The sequence below is a fragment of the Eulemur rufifrons genome, chromosome 29 (genome assembly GCF_041146395.1).
Source record: "Eulemur rufifrons isolate Redbay chromosome 29, OSU_ERuf_1, whole genome shotgun sequence".
NCBI classification, from domain to species: Eukaryota; Metazoa; Chordata; class Mammalia; order Primates; family Lemuridae; genus Eulemur; species Eulemur rufifrons.
In genome coordinates this window covers 22903648-22922087 of record NC_091011.1, presented here as the reverse complement: position 1 = coordinate 22922087, position 18440 = coordinate 22903648, and positions in this window count along the sequence as shown.

Sequence of the window (18440 nt, the reverse complement as noted above, 5' to 3'; positions counted from 1 at the left end):
CTTGTAAGGTCTTCCAGCCTTCCTGCAGTTTTTCTTCTCTGGCGCCATGTGCCACAAGGGTTCTCTGGGTCTGCAAGGAGATCGGTCCCACTGCTAGGGACCAGTCTGAGGAGGAGCCATGGCCTGTCCTCCTGCCCTCCTGCCCTCGGGACCTCTGGTCTCACAGCCTCACCACAGAACCCCATCTGAGGGACACAGCATCCTGCCCCTAGAAGGGAGACTTCTGGGGCCCAGTGGGAGGACTTGGAGATCTGGGGGCAGCTGGAAGGGGCAGGGTTCTGACCAGGTTCAATGGGGTGATGGGAGCCATTTCTGGTTCTGGAGTGTGGAAGGGGTTGGGGAAAGCAGGACTGAGCAAAAGGACTGCTCGGGCCCCCTCGACCTCCATCTGTGACCCATCTGCACCTGTGCTGGGTGCTGGGGCCCGTGGGCTCTGCCCCAGGAGCTCAGGGAGAAAGACTCACTCATCGGGGCCCAGCAAGGTCAGTGCCATGGCAGGCTGAGGCTGGGACCCTGGCACCTGACACTCGCCCCTGCACACATACTTAGGGCTATTTTCTCAAAACCAGGCCAGCTCTATTGGGAAACTGAGTCCCTGATAATAGGGAAAGGGCCATGGGCAGGCTCGCACCTTCTGCCGAGGCCAGGGGCCAGGCCAGCCCAGTGAGGGCTCGGTCAGTGCTGTCGGACCAGAGCTTTCCTGTTTCAGTGTAGACGGGATCACTGTCTCAGTCCACACAAACTGCCCCTGCATCTCCCAGGTTGAGGAGGGGCATGTACGAATGAGAGAGGGACAGTCAGGCTGTGGGAATAGGGAATGAGCCAGCCTCCGCATCCCAGGCCCACCGAGAGGTGTGCCGAGGCTAGCTCTCACAGCCCTTCCCGGGCTTGTCCCCTGACCTGGCTCCATCCTAGGCCTGAAGCCCTCCCAATCCCCACCATGGGCCTCAGCCACCCCCACCTCAACCCCTGCTCATCCACTCCTGCCCCCAGCCCCACTCCACCCCTATCCCATGGCAGAGCCTTCCTTAGTGTATTGCTTAGTTATAGCTTCTAGAATCCTAGAGCCAAGAGGCAGGGCCTACAGAAGAGGTCAGGGAGCTGATATTTCTTGATCGATTTTACACATATTCTCTCTAATCCTTACAACATTCTTGGAAGGTAGAGATGACTGTCCCCATTTATAGAGAATGCCAAGGCCCCTGAAGATGAAATGATTTTCCCAAGGCCACACAGCAGGTTGGTGGCAGAATTGGGATTTGAATCTGCTCTGCCCGGCTTCAAAGATCAGGATCTTGCCACTATGTCGTGCTGGCCTGTTTTGTTGTGGCCTCCATTAAGTTTAACTCTGGGCTAGCCAGGAAGCCAGGCTGCACCGCAGAGCACCCACTCCTGCAGAGTGTGACCAGGAGTAGGCAGGGAGAAGGACCGGGGCAGGAGCCCTCCAGCATCAGGAGAAGCCCATTCATTCTGGGGCCAGCTGGACGTGGTGTCTGCTTGAGACATATGGCACCACAGAGCCCAAGGCTGCACATCACCTGAGACTCCTCGCTGCCCTCCAGGGCCTGTCTAACCCCTCTCTGGGGGGAACATGTCTGATGAACTTGCTCACCCAGCAGAGTATATAAGAAGGGAAGAAGGGCAATGCTGCACCGTGAGGGATCATAACGCACTAAGACAGTTGCAGCTACACATTAGGCCTGGGGGCAATAACTCTGGGGCCACGGCTGTCTCATACACCTCATCTTCCAGCCTGGGGATTCAGTGCTCCAGGCACCCCATTTCCTTGGGGCCATCCCCAGACTCTGCTCATGTTCTGCACAGTTGAATACAGAGGAGAGGTTTTGTGGGGGGTAACAGGCATGGGGGTGGGGTTCCTTGGGCAACCAGAATAGCCCTTGTCTGTTTTGCTCATCAGAATTTAGTGGAGAGACTAAATTTCCTGAAAGCTTCCAGGACTCAACCTTTGTCCCCAGGCTGTTGAACATTCAGGCAACTGCACTTGTGAGGTGCCTTGGTGGGGGCCACCTGTCACCCCTCTCTGACTGGGTCCTTGCTGAGACCAGACAACAGGTCACTTCCCTCATGAGACTCCCCCCATGGCCTTGACCTTGACACTTGCACACAGGATGGTTCAGCCAGCCCAGAAGGTCGTGCCCTTTGCACCTGGCCCAGAAGGAAACAGGATGTAATCTAGCAGCCACTGAATCCTAGAATATTTGTCTTTCCATTAAACTCATGGGAGCAAAAAGTTGCTGTTCTGCAGTTGTCCCACCTATTCTGAGGTCCCCTAGGAACCCCGGCATAGATCGGAAGATTTTCCAAAACCTTTTACAGGAAACATCAGCCCTGTGATGAATGTTCATATCGGCCTGAGGTTGGATTTCAGCCACACGTACATGACCTCAAGTGTTGGGTCAATGTGTCCTGGGTTTCTATATAGTCAGGAGTCTGGGGTCCTGACAGATCCATATTTCCCTTTTGATATTTCAGTTTCTCCCCAGAATCAAGGAGATTCCTCTTTCCAGGCCCTGGGGAGGTGCTGAGGGGTCTACAGGGAGAAGACTCGATCTCTGAAGACACCCTGGGCTAGGATCAGCCAACTGGTCACACACAGATGCCATGACGCTTCCATGGGCTTAGCGGCCTCTCGCCCTGGCCACCATCCCAGCACTGTCACCTCCTCAAAGCTCAAAGAGGGACCAAATAGAAGGGTATGGGTGGTAGGCGGGGCAGCCACTTGCCACTTGACCCCCAGGACAATGGCGCCTTTGGAGACTTGGTAGATGCAGGGAGGGTTCTCTCCCTTTTGGGGTTCCCAGGCTGGTGCTCAGTGTCCCCGGAGCCTGGAAAAGCACTGGAGGAACTGACATCGGGCCCCACCCAGGCCATGTGCCGACCTATTCGGATTTTTCCATCGCTCCTGTAGGTCACACCTTCACTGGTCAGAAACCTCTCAAGGAGAGGACAGTGATTAATGTTTTATGGAGGAGCCGCTGGGCATGACGCCTTGTTTTCTTTAGGTTTAGAATACAATGAGGACGATGAGTGGAATGTGCTGCCGAGCTGAGGCCAAGGCCAGGCCGTGCTTGGGGACGGTGGACACAAAGGTGGTGATGTTTGCTGTCCTTAGTGCCCGATGCAGGTGGAGCCCTGGCTTGCAGGGCCTTCGCCAGCCCTCAAGAGCCCATGAGTCCCCGCCAATACCTCGGGCTGGTGGACAGAGGCCTGGGGTGAAGGGCAGCTGGCAAGTTCAAGGAACTCGTCTTTCCCAGGTGATTCTGCTTCATTCCAATCAGATCACATTCTCTGCATATAGGATGCGGCTTATTTTTCTGTTCTTTCCAGCACATTGACCAGGAACAGGGTGAGGCCATAACTGATCCTCAGCCATTTGGGCTAGCACAGCCTCACCTGCTCTTACAGTATCAACATACTCCTGTCTGTTTCGAACCCTCCAAGTAACCCCACCCCCAACACCGCTGCGGTCTGGCCTCCCTGGCTGCCCTGCTCCCTCTCTGGTCTCCCCCAGACCCCAGACCTCCCCACAACCCAGCACTCAAAGGGCTAAGGGGGCCTCTAGGTCCCTGTCCAGCACTACAGCTGTGGGGGTGTTCCGAGGGATTGGGGTTTTGCCACACCAGGCTTGGATATTTTGCACATACCTCTGGGTGTGAAAGGACACATTCAGCTTATATAAGAGGGGTCTATCCAGCGAGGTTCAAGTTAGAAAAAGAAAACGTGTGTGTGTGTGTGTGTGTGTGTACAACGTATGTCTACTATACCCTATTTGGGTCATCCTCTGATGTGTCCTGACAACCTTCCAGGTGATTCTCACTCACAGGCTAGCCACGCAGACCAGGGCTCTGTTTGCTCTGGAACCTAGTCCCCGACCAAGTCCTGACACATCCTCAAAGGCTGGAGGAATGTCCTCTGCCCACGGTTGTGTTGCTCCTAAGAGACATCCCCACCAGGTGCTACACTGGGTTCGCCTAGAGCCAGCGTGCTGCCCGTGTAGAATTTCGTCTTGAGAAGGCTGGGCTGGCTTGTGTTCGTTAAGGGGGGCTTGACACACATTTCTCAATCAGCTACTCAGTAGGTAAATAGATCTGTAATGTGGAGAAGAGTATTGTTTTCTCTCGCTCTGAAATATGAGGGAAGGGGTAACGGGGAGGGGGAGAGAGAGAGACAGACGCATTGAATGAGTTCAATTCAAGAAAAGCAAACCCAAAGAATTAATAAAGGTGAGAAAGTTCGCAAGCACTGAAGACGGCACAGCAGTCTTGAACACTCTGAAAGGGACCGATGTGTCCCCGGGGCCTTATTTCACATGAGCTTTGTTATTTTTTTTTAACTTAGCTTATATTCCTCATAAGGCAACTTAACTAGATATAAACAATATACCTTCAAGTGACTTAAATAGAAAACCAAAACAAATTAAACCGGTAAAAGCAAGAAAATTTATTTTAATCACGTAAGTTTAAAGTTGACAGCTGGGGGTGGTGCCTGCAGCATGCAGGGTGTTAATATATTTGGAATATCACTTTGGGGCGTGTGCGTGTGTGTGTGTGTGTGTGTGTGTGTACGAGGTCAGATCACCAGAGAGTGACGTCAAGCCGGGAAGTAGGAAGGCCCACATGGAGTCAGGGCCCGTCTGTGAGCCACTCTGGGACTGACCACAGGGTCTTCTGGTTTTTCGTTTGAACTCCAAGGGAACCTTCCTGAAATCTATTAATAGCCTGAGTTTTTGAACACTATGAGAGCACCTTACCCAGACCCAGTCTCAGCGAGGAACCACAGTGCTCAGTTTGGGCAGCTGATGTTGATTTGTCCTGCGGGGGGAAAGCATGTCCCTGGGAGTCTGGTGGGAGTGCAGGCCGCCCCCTGCCCCTGCCAAACCGGGTGGATGGCCCGATACCCTCCGTCCATCTCTGCCAGGTCTGATGTCAAAACTCAGGCTGCCTTATCTGGATGGATTCCATGTTTTTTTTTTTTTCCCCTTTGGTCAGTGACAATTTTTTTCAATGTGAAATGTTTGATAAATTCTAAATTTAATAAGAATGCGAATAATCTCTCTATTTTCACTTATCACGCTGCCATTCCTTGTGAAGTCAGGCACCGGGGGCCGAGTGCCATATGTAAGCAGGCACCGTGAGCATAGAGCTGGTTTCGAGTCTGAGTCAAGTCATTGACCGCGGCGGGTTTGTAGAGGCTCGTCACAGGGGATGTCGCCCCTTAATTCCCCCAGGCCACCTGGCCTGTGCCAATGCCAAGCACGCAGCACAGCTCTGAGATAAGCACTCGCGACTTCCTCTTCTAGCACTGCGTGCGCTCGCCCCGTTTCTGCCTCTCAGCAGCAAAGAGCTAGACTCTCCAGCGCGCCCAGCCCTCCTTGCACCTGTATCTCTTTGCCTTCTGCCTCACTTTATCCTGTTTCTCTCTCTGTCTGTGTCTCTGCTCCACACCCTGCAGGAGGATTCCTGGGCCGTGAGGTGGGAATGACTCTGTTAAACTGTTCGTGAAGTTCCTGGGAGCCGCCGATGCGCCTGGGTTGTGGCCGATGGGCCAGGGGCACCTTCCACCCGAGACGAACTCCAAGAATTTCCGCTGTGGCCGTGACCTCCCGGCTTGGGAAGGGCAAGTGCATCTGCCTCCAGGAATGTGGGGCCGAGAGACGCTGAGCCCAGGAATGCCTCTATCAGCCGCAGCTTTGGTTCCAGAAAATTCTAAGGGCTCTAGCCCCCTGCCCCTTTCCCTTCCTCTCCTTAAGTATGAAGCCACCCAGGTCACCCTCAGGGAGATTTTCTGGAGGGAAAAATCCTAGAGAGTTAGATCTGAAATGCAGCTTAGCAGCCATGGGACCTCTGCCAACATGTGCAATCCACACTCCTGGGCAGGCCCTGAGTGAAGGGGCTTAGGGAGGTCACTCGCCCTTTGTGGTCCTCGCCAGGGAGAGCCCCAGCTCCTGGGGCCATTGACCGGCTTTCGCAGGTGGTGAGGTAAGTTTGGAAACCACATCACGCTCTTGGAGACTCATCATTCAAGTCAGCATAGTGGAGGCTCTGACAAGTCCTGCAATAAGCACTCAGTTTATTTAAGCCAGTGTTCACCAAACTTGTTTGTCCACAGAATGCTCTTTTAGAAATAACTCGGATTACCATTTCAGAGAACTCGTTTCCTACAAAACACCTATTGTACATGTGGCCTAGGCATTATCTCTGTGGGCCCCTCAGCTTTCAGAGTCCACTATTTAAAATCTCAGGATAGCTTAGTTTATCAAAACCTCTCCTGAAGGCAGGTGTGAAGGAAGAAGGAAGAGAGAGAGGTTTAGGGTTCAGAGTGAGGGTGTTGGGGAGGTCAGGGGAGGGGGAGGGGGAGGTACAGGGTGTGTGCGTGCGTGTGTGTGTGTGTGTGTGTGTGTGTGCATACACACACCCATGTGACCACGGGGAGAGAGGAGGACTGGGGCTGGGGTGGGCTGTGCACAGTCTGGATGATGGGTGGGGAGGACCCTCCTACTTGCAGTGACTGTCCCTCCGGCTCATCACTGATTAATCCCCGTCCTGCCATGCTGGGGGCGCTTGTATGGGAGCCAGCAGCGATGCCCGGGCACTCTGAGAAGGCCCCCAGGAATGGCGCCTCCGTGAATCATTGACTATCCTTCCTTTGTGCCGGAACCAGCTGGGGCTGCTGTCCGTGCCAAGCTCCTGGAGCTGTGGGCAAAGGTGGTGCAGGCGGGGTGTAAGCCCAAGTGGAGCCACAGCTGCATCTAGATCTTTCCAAAATAGGCCAATCCAGGGCCACCTGCATGGGCTCTGCACGCCAAGCCTCCCTTGCTGCGTGAGCCGCAGCAGCCAGTGGATGTGGGATGAGCATTGGGGCCGGAGTCGAGGCCCAGAGTTCTGGGCTTGCCTCTGTCACTGACTTACTCTGGCACCTTGGGCCAGTCCCTTCTTTCTGGGCCTCAGTTTCCTCATCTGTATACCGGGGATTGAATTTGAGAGCCCTGAAAGTCTAGGATTTTGCCCAGAGGTTTTTCAAAACCTCCTGCCTGGAAGCCCAGGTGCTGGCCTTGGGCCTCGCTGCAGAGACCCCAGCTCCCCTCTCTGCTGCTCTGTCCTAACTGGTGCCTCGCGGGCTCTGGCTTGCTCAGCTCTGTCGTCAGGGACACACAGAGGGATGGGCACTCGGGCCTTTCCTCGGAAGCTCTGGGAGGCTCGGGAGACCCGGCACCATCACGGCCAGGATTAAGTGGAGCCCCTGCCACCTGTCCACCCGTGAAGGGTGCAGGCCGGCACTCACCTTGGGGACACTGCACCTGCCACCTGTCCTCCCCACCCGCCCCTGCGGCTGCCTTGCTGTGCCGCCCTGGGCAGCCTCCTGCCCCAGCCGAGTCCCCCATAACACAGCACTGGGAGGAAGGCCCGTGGTGGGTCCCTGCCACCTCTCACTGTGCAGGGCCTCTCTCTGCCCCAGCCCGCCTGCCTGGGGAGGCTGGTGGCAGCCCTCACAGGCCTGGCTCTTGTTCCACACGCCCCGGAGCTTATCCGGATGGAAACATCATCCGGGCGCCTCAGCCCAGCTCTTGGGGAAGCCGCCAGAGAGGCCCCTTCCCAGGGCTTAACGCTCCCTGGGGGACCATTTCCAAAGCCCTGCCCACGTGCCCACACCACCCTTACCCTCCTCTGCCGGACACTAATCCTCTGCGGCCCCTGTAGGGCAGGTTCTGGGGCTTAATGGATTGAGGAGGGAGTTGGGCTCCCGAGCAGGCAGGGCTGGGAGCAGAAGCTGCCTGTTTGCTTGGGGGACAGCGGTGCACACATGCGGAACACCTAGGTGTCCTGACACTGCAGAGCTAGATAGTCACTGGAGATGACAGGGAGCTGACCAAAGCCCCCACACCTGCACTGCCCATTACAGAGCTGGAAAAACTGAGGTCAGAGAGAAGGGACTTGCTCCAAGTCACCTCGGGGCTCAGTCACAGGGATGGGACTACAGCGCTTTCTGCTGCTTTGAGCTGGCTCCAGCCCTCACCTCTGGCTGCCTTTCACTGTGGCCACTTCTTCACCTTTCCCTGTGCCTGGGGACCAGCACTGCCCCCTCCCTGCCAAGGCCTTAGCCCCCAGGGCTGCCCGGAGCAGCCCGGCTGCCAGCTCACCTGGCACCTGCTCTGACCACGCCCTCGCAGCCTGCCCTCCGCCCTGCTGTGCATCCCAGGACAGTTACGGGGCAGGAGGACACTCGCTGCACGAGGAGAAGAGGGGAAAAGGGTGTCCTGGGGCCCTGCGGGGAGGCCAGGGGTGCTGTTTCCCCAGTCACCGTGCAGAGGCTGCAGAGGCTGCAGAGGAGGCAGAGAAGGGGGTGCCAGGGCTGAAGGAGCCGCTAGGGGGGGGCGGCTGGCCTGGGTGCTCCGAGCAGGTGCACTGGGCTCGGAGCCCTGGGTGCCTGCCACTTGCAGGACGGAGTCTGGGCTTTGGAGATCAGGGATCCCTGGCTGGGGTCTGGAGGGAGGCTGGAGCCCTCAGAGCAGTCAGTGAAGGGGCAAGAGGAGCCCCATTTGCAAAGTCCCTGCCAAATGTCTGGCGCTGTGCGGGAACTTCTGTTCAGCTTTGCGGGACACTCATAAACGTGCTGAGTCGGGGATTTGCTCACTCATTCGTCCAGGAAACACTCACTCAGCTCCTGCTATGTGTCAAGCGCTGTGCTGGGTGCTAGGCATTGAGCAAAAGAGACAATGTTACATTTAATGCTAATAGATGAGGAATCCATAGATCAGAGGGGTTAGGCAACAGGCCAAAGTTTACACGGCTAGAAGGGGCAGAGCCAGGACGCAGAGCCAGAGCCGCAGTGGTCTGGGCCGATTCTGTCCATTCTCTACACGGGTGGGGCAGAAAGGCAGGGCGAGGCTGGGGGGGTGGGTGGTATGCTGAGACAACTTCAGATTGCCTGGCTGTGCGAGCGAGGGCAAGTCACCTCCCCTCTCTGGACCTAAATTTTCTCTGTTGCTTTGAGGCCTTTGGCCAAGCAGCCTGGACTTGCTCCTGGCGGCAACAACAGAAATGACAATTTTGCATGGGAACAGTTTTTGAGCAAGTGCTACGCATCAGGTCCTGTAAGGTCCGTAGGAGCCATGGAAGGCTCCTGAGCAGGGGAGGGACACGCCAGAGCACCCCTGAACTCCGCTTGCCCCGGGCCCCTCCTAGTTCCACAGAACCTCTGGTCCGAGAGTTATCAGAGGAAGCAGCTGAAGCTTTGGACAAACAGTCGGGGCAGGCAGGGACACGGGGACACATGGTTTCTACATAAGGGGGCTGGGCAGGGCAGGGGAGGATCGGGCGGGACTGAGCGAAGACTGAGCAGTAGGGAGAGGCCAGGAGAAGGCTTTGGGGGACATCCAGCCCCTCCTGGCACTCACGCTGCAGCTTGGTAGAATGGTTTAGGCCATGGGCTCTGGAATCCGACTGCCTGGGTTAGAATCTGGGGCCTGACGCCCCCTGTGTGATCTCCAACAAATCACTGGTGCCTCAGCTTCCTCATCTGTAAAGTGGGGACCCACCTCATAAGGGTGCTGTGAGGATTAAATGAGATAAGATATGCAAAGTGCTTATTAAAGGGCCTGGCACATAGCAAGGCCTATTAAGTACTAATTATTAGAAATGTAAATTATAAAGTTTAAGAATATAATAAATACCCATGAGCCCATCACTTAACCCAGGAGCTAGAGCCTTTACAAAATTCCTGTCTAGCTAGTGCACTGCCCCTGTCCCCTAACACCCCCTAGAAGGATCTACCATCCCAAATTCTGTATTCATCATTCTTTTGCTAAAAAAAAAAAAAAAAAAAAAGTTTGCATTCATGCATGTCTGTATACCTAATATATTGTTTAACTTTATTTTTGAGCTTTAGAAAAATAACAGCATATTGTAACTGGGCTTCTGGGCTGTCCCCTCAAGCTTACCTTTCTGAGAGATTCATCCAGGCTTTGCGGGTGGCAGCGGTTCATTGCTGTGGAACACTAACCGCCCCCTGACCACAGGGAGAGCTTTATGGAGCACAAATTCCACCACGTCTGCCCCGGTCTTGAGGCCTTGAGGTCCTCACCCCTGCAGCGGTGGGCTCACTCCGTCCTCAGCCCCCCAGCCCTGCTTCCCAGCTCTGGCCCCACTCGGATCCCGGGCCACATTTGTGGCTGCTGCCCCTTCTCCCATCTGCGTGTTGCTCTGGAAGGAGTGGCTGGCCAGGAAACACTGGCCTGGGCCTGAGTCCTTGCTTTGCTTCTGACTGGCTGTGTGACCCTGGGTAGGCCTCCTGTCCTCTCTGGGCTTCAGTCTCCCCACCTGTAAGGACAGCGGGTAAAGTGGTCCCTCCTCTGTAATGTCTGTGGTGCCCCAGTCCTACCTGGGCCTGGAGGTGGTGCTTTGTCTCCTCTGAATGCCCCGGGAGTAGGGACAAGATGGGACAGTGCCTATGGGGGTGCAGCCCCGCCCATTCCCTCTCAGCTGAGGGGGGCCCTGTCCACCAGGAGTCTCCCACAGTGCTCCCAGGGCTCTGCTCCCTCTGTGCCTTGAGTTCGAGCGTAATCACGGCTTCAGCACCAACATAAGCCCATTGCAATTTTGAATCAGAATCTCACAGTGAATTACAGCGTGCAACTTGGGCTGCAGACAGCACCCAGGGCTGTCTAACTTCCTGTGCAGCCTTGGACGCCTCTGTTTCTCCTTCTGCAAAATGAGGTCAATTCTTCATGCTAGGCGTGTATGAGGAACAGCTGGGCCTGTGTATTTCACACGTAGCCCCTCTGGTCGGGCCTGGCCAGAGAAAGCCTGCTCCAGGGGAAGGAGGGCAAAGTCTGCGGTGAAGTTTAAACTTTATAAAGAAATGAGTTATCCATGCACAAATCAAAGTACCGTCTTTAGTTGGAGGCAAACAAAGTGTCACATTGTTCTCCTACTGCCTGGCTGCAGGCCAGTGTCCCTCCACACCCCTGCCCGCCCACACCTCCCCTGTGCTCATGCAGGGCTACCTCTTTCTCCGGCAGGGGGTCCTCTGTTCCCCGTTTTTATGATTTTGATGTGGAAACTTCCAGACATTAAAAAATACTTTTACATACACAAGTACACGGATTTTTTTTTAATTAAGAAAATACATTCGGTAACTTGCTTTTTCTACTAAAAATCTATATAGTTCCATCAGCTTCATTGAGAAATAATTTACAAGTAATAAAGTCCACCAATTTTATGTGTACAATTGGAAGAATTTTAACACATGTGTACGATAGTGTACCCACAATCATGAGCACTGTCTAGAACATTCTGGCCTTCCTGAACGTCGGGAGGAGGGGGTCTGCGCCTGGGGGAAGGCCAGAGAGGCATGCAAGGAAGGAGCCAGGGGCTGGGGCTGGCGGCGGGGCCGGGGCAGGCCCCGAAGAAGCCACGGTGCCTCTGCCCCAGCAGGGAGGTCAGGCATCGTCCCCTCAGTGCCAGAATGTCTGTTCAGCAGAATATTCACTTCGGAACACTCGAGACTGACTTAAAAGTCTTTTTTTTTTTTTCTTTTGAGACAGAGTCTCACTCTGTTGCCCGGGCTAGAGTGCCGTGGCGTCAGCCTAGCTCACAGCAACCTCAAACTCCTGGGCTCAAGCGATCCTCCTGCCTCAGCCTCCTGAGTAGCTGGGACTACAGGCATGTGTCACCATGCCTGGCTAATTTTTTCTATATATAATTTTAGTTATCCATATAATTTCTTTCTATTTTTAGTAGAGACGGACTCTTGCTCTTGCTCAGGTTGGGAGACTGACTTAGAAGTCTTAATAACAGAGACTGATTTGCCATTTGGAGACCAACCAAAGAATCTAAGTATCATTATTAACAATATCCCAAGGTCACCCAGCCTGGAGCTCATCCTGAACCTGACCCTGGCGGGAAACCAGCCCTGGCTGCAGCCCAGGAAGAGCTGGTCACTCTGGGGGGAGGAGCGTGTGAGCGTGGCCCACGGCTGCTGGCCCCAAGTGCCCCTGCAGGGCCACAGCTGAGCGAGGGCTGGGGCTGGGGGCTTCTGTCTGTGGGGATCCGCCCGAGGTCCTGGGCTCCTGCGCCTTCTAAAAGGTAGACTGCTCCCTTCCTCAAAGGAAGGACACCACAGGGCACAAACTCGGCCAGGGATAGGGGTTGCTCTGAACTGACCTTCAAGGCCCACCCACCGGCTATACCCCTGTCCCACTCTGGGCCCTCTTGAGGCTGCGCACGCCAGGACCCTCCGGAGCCTGGGGGCTGCTTTCGGAAGCAGGAGGCCGCCGTTGCTCAGCGTGTCCACCAGGGGGCAGCAGACACAGGGGGGACAGGGAGGCCTCGGCTCCGCGCCCTGAGAGTTCTGCTGTCCACCGCGCCGGCACTCTGACACCTGGCGGTCCCTGCCGCCTGCTTATAAGATGGGAGGACAGACTTGACCCTGAAACCTCCAATACTCGCCAGGTGACACGGAAAAAGCATAACACTAGCTACTGCCATATTATAAACTTAATTTTAACTGTACAAGTAGTGTGCAAATAAACTTTTCTTAAAAAGTAAAATATAAAGGCCAGGCGGTGGCTCACACCTGTAATGCTAGCACTCTGGGAAGCCAAGGCGGAGGATCGCTTGAGATCAAGAGTTTGAGACCAGCCTGAACAAGAGCGAGACCCCGTCTCTACAAAAAATTAAAAAGTTAGCTGGACATGGTAGCACGTGCGGGTAGTCCCAGCTGCTCAGGAGGCTGAGGCAGGAGGATGGCTTGAGCCCCGGAGTTTGAGGCTGCAGTGAGCTATGAAGATGCCACTGCACTCTAGCCGGAGCGAGACTCTGTCTCAAAAAAAAAAAAAAAAAAAAGTGAAATATGGAAATTAAAGATAATATTCCATTTGACCATTCCCCACATTCCATTATCCCCTATTCCCTTCCTCTTTTTTCTCTTCTTGTGATTTCGATGAGGGAACTTCCAGAAATTAATAAATACTTTCATATACAAAAATATAGGGTTTTTAAAAATTAAAAAGCACCACATACCTTCTGCAACTTGCTTTTTTCTACTAAAAATAGATACATTTTAATCTGTTTTACTGGGGGATAATTTATATATAACAAAATTTACCAATTTTATGTGTACAATTTGATGAATTTTAACAAATGTGTACAAGATTGTAACCACCATCATGATCACTATATAGAACGTTTCTACCATTCCTAAAACTTTCCCTTCTAACCCTTTTCAGTCAATTCATAACCTTTACCCCTGGGCCCTGGCAACCTCTCATCTGCTTTCAGTTGCCATGTTTTTCTTTTTCTAGAATTTCGTAAAGATGGAATCATACTGCATGGAGTTTTTGAGTCTGACTTCTTTTGCCTAGCTTCCCTAATGCCTTTGAAATTCATCCGTGCGGTTGTTTAAGCAGTTTGTCCCTTGTCATTACTCAGTAGTATTCTATTGTATGCATATACCGTAATTTGCTTATCCATTCATCAGCGATGGACAATTTGGGGTGTTGTCAGGTTTTGGCTATGAATAAAGCTGCTATGAACATTCTGGGACAAGCTTTTGTGTGAATGTATGTTTTTGCTTTTCTTGGATAAATACTTAAGAGGTAGGATTATTGCATTGTATAAGTGTATTTTTAACTTTATAGTCAATTGCCAGTCTGTTTTCTAGAGAGGCTTCATTGCTTTGCATTTCCACCAGCAATGTATGAGAGAGTTAGTTGCTCCACACACACCCTTGCTGAGACTTGGGTTCTCAGGGTTGGTTTGTTTTTTTTTTTTTTACTTTTATTTATTTATTTATTTATTTAGAGACGGTTGGTCTTGAACTCCTGGGCTCAAGTGATCCTCTCACCTCAGCCTCTCGAGTAAGTGGGACTACAGGTGTGTCAACCACTGCACCTGGCTTGTCAGTGTTTTACTTTTAGCCATCCTAGTGGGTGTGATAGCTCATGGTAAAATTTATCTCTCTCTAATGGCTAATGATGTGGCATATCTTTAAATGTGCTTATTTTCTTTCATATCTTCTTTGGTTAAACGCCTGTTCAGATCTTGTCCATTGTTTCAAAATCAGGTTCTTTTGTTCCCTTATCATTCAATTGTAGAAGTTCTTTATATAGTCTGAGTGTGAGTCCTTTATAAAATATATATTTTAGAAATATTTTCTCTCATTTAGTGGCTTGCCTTTTCATCTTCTTAATTTAACTGTCTCTTTAACTTTTATTTTGAAATAATTTTAGACTTACAGAACAATTGCAACAAGAGTGCAGAGTGTTCCTTTAATAGTAACATCTTACATAACCATTGTCCTATTATCAAAACTAAGAAATTAACATTAGCACAATGCTGTAACCAAACTACAGGTCTGACTCAGATTCCACTAATGTCCTTTTTCTGTTCCAGGCTCCAATCATTTCTCCTTGGTCTCCTCTAATCTGTGACAGCCAGCTATTGAGTCAAGTGTCCCTCAGTTTGGGTTTGTCAGATTTATTTGATTGCAGTTGTGGATTTGGGGGAAGAATAATACCACACGCCCTTCTCACTACATCACATCAGGAGGCACATCGTGTCAACGTGACTGATTGCTGGTGATGGTAACCTTGTAACGTCTTTTTGGCTCTCATTAACTACACTGTCTTTCTTTGGATCTTATTATCTACAATATATTTATTTGTTCTACTCTACCATACAAGTCAAGTATTTTCAGAATTGTTAACCCATACCCTTGTAAAACACAAATTTGACAAATAGAGTACAGTCTTTGTGTACAGTTCTTTTTATCTGTAGCCTCACAGCATCCGGGCAAAATACTCAAGTCAGCTCCTTTCTTTTTCCGTCCTCTACAGGGTGATTATGTCATATGTTTATAATACACTCGGGTTTGTCGCAGTCTGGATTCCATGCTGGGAGCCTCTCACATCCTGGTTGGTTTTATAAATATTTGCATACAGTGATATTCATTCTTTGAGGTGTACAGGCCTATGGGTTTTGACAGTGCATGGAATCCCACACCCCGTTACAATACAGAAGAGTTTCTTAACTTTCCAAACTCCCTCATGCGGCCTCTTTGTAGTCAAACGCTTTTCCCACTCCCAGCCCCAGGCAATTACTTATGTGCTTTCTGTCCGCTATAGTTTTGCCTTTCCGAGAGTGTCATATAAATGGAATAATGTAGTGTGTAGCCTTTGGGATTTGGCTTCTTTCTTTCACGCGTCAAAGTGGATTTAAGATGCGCGCATATTGCCACGTGAGTCAACGGTCTGTTCCTTTTTATCGCTGAGTAATATTGTATTGTGTGACTGTGCCAAACCACTCACCTGGTGAAGGACAGCCAGGTCATTTCCAGTTCGTAGGGGTTATGAATAACGCTGCTATAAAAATTGTGTACAGGTAAGCGTAAGTGTTCAATTCATTTGGGTAAATACCTAGGAGTAGGATTGATGGTAAGTCTATGTTTAACTTTAAAAGAAACTGCTAAAGTGTTCTCCAAATTGGTTGTATCATTCCACATTCTTACGGAAGCTCTTAGGGAGTTCCAATTGCTCTGCATCTTTGCAAACGCTTGGTTTTGTCGGTTTTTAAGTTATGGCCATTCTAAGAGGTATGTTAGTTTGGGGTTTGTAGCTTGTGGTTTTAACTTGCATTTATCTAATGACTAATGACGCTGAACACCTTTTCAGATGTTATTTGCTATTTGTATAACTTATTTGGTGAAGTGTCTGTTCTTTCTTTTGTTCATTTAAAAAATTGCAGTATTTTTCTTAAGTTTTGAGCGTTCTTTATATACTCTAGATGCAAGTCCTTTATCAGATATTTAATTTGCAAATATTTTCTCCCAGTTTGTGGCTTGTGTTTTTATTCACTTTACACAGAAGTTTCCTTTGATTTTGTTAAAGTCTAATGTATCAAGTTTTTTCTCACTGGGATTGTGTTTTTATTATCATATCTAATAAGTTTTTTCCAAAGCCAAGAACATGTAGATTTTTCCCCTCATGTTTTCTTACAGGTGATTGATTGTTTCATGTTTAAATTTAGGTCTATGATCTATTTTGAGTTAAGTTTGTAAAAGTTGTGAGGTATGGGTTGAGGTTCATTTTATTTCTTCTGCATATGAATATTCAATTATTTCTGCACACTTTGTTGAAAATGCTATACTTTCTCCACTGAATTGACTTTGCACCTTTATTAAAACAATCAATTGAGTATATTTGTATGGGTCTATTTCTGAGCTTTCTGTTTTGTTCCATTCATCTATGTTTTTATCCTTTTGCCAAAACCACACTGTCCTGATTACTGGAGCTATAGAGTAGGTCTTAAAATCGGATAGTGTGGGTCCTTCAACTTTCCCCCCCAGAACTGTATAACTTATTTTAGTTTCTTTGTTTATCCATATAAACATTAGAATCAGGCCAAGTGTGGTGGCTTATGTCTGTAATCCGGGCACTTTGGGAGGATTGAGGCCAGGAGTTCAAGACCAGCCTGGGCAACAGTGAGACTCGCTCTCTACCAAACAATAAAAATTAAAAAAAATTAGCTGGGTGTGGTGGCGCACACCTGTAGTCCCAGCTACTCAGGAGGTTGAGGCAGGAGGAGCACTGAAGCCCAGGAGTTTGAGGTTGCAGTGAGCTATGATCACATCACTGCACTCTAGCCTGGGCGACAGTGTGACCCTGTCTCTAAAAAAAAAAAATTAGAATCAGTTTATTTATAAAACAGCTAACTAGGATTATGTTGAATCTATAGATCAAATTGGGGACAATTTTCATCTTAATAATATTGAATCTTCCAATCCATGAACACAATATAGCTCTCTATTTTTTCAGATTTTTATTTCTTTCATTTGTGTTTTGTCATTTTCAGCATATAGGTCCTGCACATATTTTGTTATATTTGTATCTAAGTATTTCATTTTATGACGCTATTATATGTGATATTTTTTTAAAAATTGTTTTCTGATCATTAGTTGCAAATATATGGAAATATTAGTATAATTGATTTTGTATATTTCCTTGGATATTGCAACTTAGCTAAATCCACTTATTATTTCTAGGACTTTTTCTGTAGATTTCTTTGGATTTTCTACAGAGATTATGTTGTCTACTAAAAGAACTAGTTTCATTCCTTCCATGTAATCTGCACACCTTTTATTTCTATTTCCTGACTTCATCTGACGTTGAATAGGAGTAGTAAAAGAGAACATTTTTCTTTTGTTCGCTGTCTTAGGGGGAAAGCATCAGTTTTTCATTATTTAATGTGACGGCTGTAGGTGTTTTGAAGATGCTCTTTGTCAGGTAAAGTAAATTTCTTTTTATTTTTAGTTTACTGAGAGTTTTAATCATGAACAGATGTTGAATTTTGTCAAAAGCTTTCTCTACATCTCTGGAGATGATAACGTGGCTTTTCTTCTTTAGTTTGATAATATGGTGAGTTATACTCACTGGATTTTAAGTTTTGAACCAGCTTCACATTCCTGGGATGACTCCACTGTCCTTTTTACATATTTCTGGATTTGAGTTGCTAGTACTTTGTTAAGGGTTTTTTTGGGAGGTGGGGGAGGGGTGTATATTTTTAAGAGATAATGGTCGGCAATTTTCTTCTCTTGGAATGTCCTTGTTTGGTTCTTCTATTTTTTTTTTTTTTTTTTGTAGAGACAGGGTCTTACTATGTTGCTTAAGCTGATCTCAAACTCCTTGCTCCAAGTGATCTTCCCACCTTGGCCTTCCAAAGTGCTAGGATTGCAGGTGTGAGCCATCATGCCTGGTCACCTTACTTATTTTTTAAGAATAACTTTTAATTTTAGAATAGTTTCAGATTTACAGAAAAGTTGCAAAGATAGTATGAGAGTTCCCATATACCCCAGATCCAATTTCCCCTATTTTTAACATCTTATATTAGTATGGTACCTTTGTCACAACAAATGAACCAATATTGATACATTATTATTAACTAAAGTCTATACTTTATTCCAATTTCCTTATTTTCGTGTAATGCCCTTTTCTGTTTCAGGATCCATCCAGGGCACTATCTTACATTTAGTCATCATGTCTTCTCAGTTTCCTGTTGGCTGTGACAGTTTTCAGATTTTGCTGGGTTTTGCTGACCCTGACAGTTTTGAGGAGTTTTGGTCTGGCGTTTTGTACAATGCTCCTCTAATGGCGCTGTGGACTGACTGTTTGTGGTGCCCCCAAAACCCATGTGTGCAAACCCTAACCCCCAGTCAGATGGTATGAGGAGGTGGGGCCTTTGAGAGGTGATTAGGTGAGGGGGGTGGGGCCCTCATGAAGGGGATTAGTGCCCTTATGAAAGAGACCTCGGAGAGCTCCCTTGCCCCTCACCAGGTGAGGACACAGTGAAAAGACTGCTGCCTATGACCCAGGAAGGGGACCCCCACCAGACAGTGAATCTGCCAGCACCTTGATCTTGGGCTTCTCA